The 3,628-nt window shown below is 41.5% G+C and overlaps 1 pseudogene; it reads right to left on the bottom strand.

Annotated features, from left to right (window-relative positions):
- Window positions 1-2,209: 2,209 nt before the first annotated feature.
- Window positions 2,210-3,150, bottom strand: LOC131393306 (olfactory receptor 1J4-like; annotated as a pseudogene).
- Between the last annotated feature and the right edge of the window lie 478 nt (window positions 3,151-3,628).

Raw genomic sequence — 3,628 nt, 5'->3', positions numbered from 1 at the left:
CTGAAAACCAAAAACTCTACTATGATGGTTAATTTTATGTGTCATCTTAGCTAGACTATGGTATCCAGATATTTTGTTAAACACTATTCTAGATTTTCTATGAAGATCTTTTATGGATATAATTAACATTGCAATCAGCAGACTTTGAGTAAAGCAGATTGCCCTTGGTAATGTAGGTGGGCCTCATCCAATCAGTGGAAGGCCTTAAGAAAAAGATTGATTGCCACCCAAAAAGAGTAAATTCTGTCAGCAGACTGCCTTTGGACTCAAACCGCAACTTTTCCCTGGATTTCCAGTCTGCCAGGCTACCTTGCAGATTTTGGACTTGGCAGCCTCCACAAGTGTATGAGCCAATTCCTTAAAATCTCTTTCTCTCTCTCTCCACGCACACCCACATACACACATGCCCTATTGGTTCTATTTCTCTGGAAAACCTTGACTAATACACCTATTATGACCCTAAATGCCCTACAAATCTGGTCCCCTGATGTCTCTAAACTTATTGCCTTCCTTCCCTCCCCAACTTGCTTCTGGTCAGCTACAGAGGTCCCCTTAATGTTCCTGGAATAAGCCAGGCAACATCTCACCTTAGAGTATTTCCAGTTGCTGATCTTCATGCTTAGAGTGCTTTTTCCCCAGATATCCCCACGGCTGGCTTACCTGTCCTCACTAGTGTCTTTGGGTGTTACCTCTCCAATGAGCTCCACCTGGACCACACAATGTTAAATTAACTCCACTCTCAACACTCTGGCTCTTCCTTTTTATGCTTCTTTTATTCATAGTAGTTTTTACCTACAGACAAAGCTTAGAATTTATTTCTTTATTTCAGACACAAAAGCCCCATCTTTTGTAGAGCTTACATTCCAGGAAAGAAACAATAGCAATAAAGGAAATAAGTACAGCTTATGGTGTATTAGAAGGTTTAAAACTGCTGTGGAAAGAAAGAAGCATAATGAGTGGGATCAGGAGTGCCGGGATGTGAACTCTGCGTTGGGATTTATTTGGGGGTCTTTTTTTAACTTCTATTCCCAGAACTTATAAAATTGTCCGACGTATAGTAGTCATGCAGTAAATATTTTTGTGTGCATGAATTATGAATTCATGCATTTAGCCTTTCCCTATTAGAAGTGAGATCTCTCAGCTTGGGAACAAGACAACACTCATTTTCCCCTTTTTCCCAACACTCATTTTCTCAATCAGACAGACGTAGGCTGTTCTCACCACAAAAATCCAACTTTGAGGGAAAAATTACAGTCTTCCTAGAATGGGGAAATTTAGAAATTTCCCTGACTCCTCTACTTTCTCTTATTAAGTTCCTGTCACAGACACACTCAAAGTCAGTTTATTCAGGTTTTAGCAAATCATAAAAGTATTTTACCTTCTAGCTACTGCATTAAGAATGTAAACATTCTAGACTTCACCAAAACTAAACAATAGAAACTTTATTGAATATTCATAACTTTGGAAAACAATAAACAAAAAAGAGAAAATAGGGAGCTCATTTATATCTCATGTACTTCAACAGGTAGAAACTGTGAGTGATAGTTAAAAGCTGTAATACCTTTTGCTGAAGAGGGTTCTTTTCTTAACTATCAAGACAATGTTCCACAAAACTTAAACTGGCTCTGCTTAAGGGTCCAAATGTTCATTTCATTTAGATAAAATGAAGCACCATAACACACTTGAGAATTCTGATAATCTACTACCCGGGAGTCAGAAACTCAGGGTGTGAAAATGTACAGCTTAGTCCAAAACACAATCACGTTTCATAGCTCTAACTTTAGCCTAAAGCAAAACGGGTTTTATCTTTAAAAAGGAAGCATAAAATGATGGCATCATGTTTTCCTTTTGAGAGAGGTTGTTGATGTGCTTTGTTATCTTAGCAAGTCTTTCATCTCACTGCAGAAAGATAAAACAGTAGCATAAGCTGCACAGAAGGATCAGTCACACACCAAACTAATAAGGAGTTTGGTGCTCTTAAGACTACAAAGATGAATGTGTGTTGTCTGCGATGCCTCATTTAGAGTTATGGAAGAATAAATAGATCACGGATGTAACTAAAGTGAAAGGTATTGGGTCCAATAACATAACTGCACACTCAAAGGACAGTTGGGAGGGTGCTAGAGACATAGGTGGTCAACACACAATTTTTCAAGAAAGCATCTCTGACAAAGGCAGTGGGTGAAACCAGAACATGATTAGGTAATTCTCACTTGGTGAAAAGGATATTGTTTCTGAAAAGAATCCTCAGAGCCAATTTCATGTCTCTGTTCCTTAGGCTGTAGATGAAGGGGTTCAACATGGGGGTCACCACTGTATACATCAATGAGGCAATCACGTCTTTGTCATTGGAGTTGCTTGACGAGGAGGAAAAGTACAGTGCCATAATTGTTCCATAGAATAGAGAAACCACAGAGAGGTGGGAGCCACAGGTGGACAATGCTTTGCAGATCCCCTTGGTAGAGGGGATCCTCAGGATAGAGGCCCCAATGCAGCCATAAGAAATCAAGATGCCACTGAATGGAAAAATTATAATTGCACCCCTGCAGTGAATATGACCAGCTCATTGAGAGAGGTATTTGAGCAGGACACCCTGAGTAGAATGGAGAGGCTACAGAAAAAGTGGGGAATGATGTTGTCAGCACAGAAGGATACCTGTGCCAGGAGAAGCGTGTGCAAGAGGGCACTGCCACAGGACAGGATCCAAGAGCCAGTCACCAGCAGCACACACAGCCCCTCCCTCATGATGGTGGTGTAATGGAGAGGGTGACAGATGGCCACATACCTGTCATATGCCATCACTGCAAGAAGGAGATTATCTACACAACCAAAAAGTTGATAAAAATACATCTGTGTCATACACCCTGAGTAGGAGATGGAGAGCTTCTGAGTTTGCATGTTCAACAGCATCTTTGGGACAGTGGTAGATGAGAAAGAAACATCAGTGAGGGCCAAGTGGCTGAGGAAGAAGTACATGGGGGTGTGGAGGCGAAAGTCCAGCCTGATAAGCAGGATGAGGAACAGATTCCCCAGCACCGTACTCAGGTACACGCCCAGGAATAGGGCGAAGAAAACACCCTGCTGCTCCAGTGGGATGGGGAGCCCCAGGAGGAGGAACTCGGACACGCTGCTCTGGTTCTCCCTCCTCATGCTGCTTTATTCCCTTCTGGGAATGAAGAGAAATGGGAAATGTCAGGAACTTAGAAACACTGAGCACAGCAATTACCGTATGGCTACATACTTTCTCCATCTGACCGTGTCAGCGTACAGACATACCTCGTTTCATTGCTTTTACATTCAATTGAAATCAGGGATGAGTCATTCCTTTTTTTTTTTTTTTTTAACATATGGAGACACTATGATAGGCGCTAGGGAGAGAGGAGTAAATAATATACAGTCTTTTCCTTTGGGGAGTCCACCTTCTAGTGAGCAACCTCATAGACTACTGATTATGAGCATGGATCTGTAGCCAAACTGCTTATGTGCTTGCGTCTGATTCTTGATTATACCAATTGTTACTCTCTCTCTGTCCCTCTCTCTCTCTTTCTCTGTCACACCCACACGCATGCCACTTACGGAATTACTGGGAGTATTAAAGAAACATACCATGTGCTCAACATATAAACTC

Source organism: Diceros bicornis, chromosome 28 (genome assembly GCF_020826845.1).
Source record: "Diceros bicornis minor isolate mBicDic1 chromosome 28, mDicBic1.mat.cur, whole genome shotgun sequence".
Classification (NCBI taxonomy): domain Eukaryota; kingdom Metazoa; phylum Chordata; class Mammalia; order Perissodactyla; family Rhinocerotidae; genus Diceros; species Diceros bicornis.
This window is presented reverse-complemented; position numbering and strand designations above follow the sequence as displayed.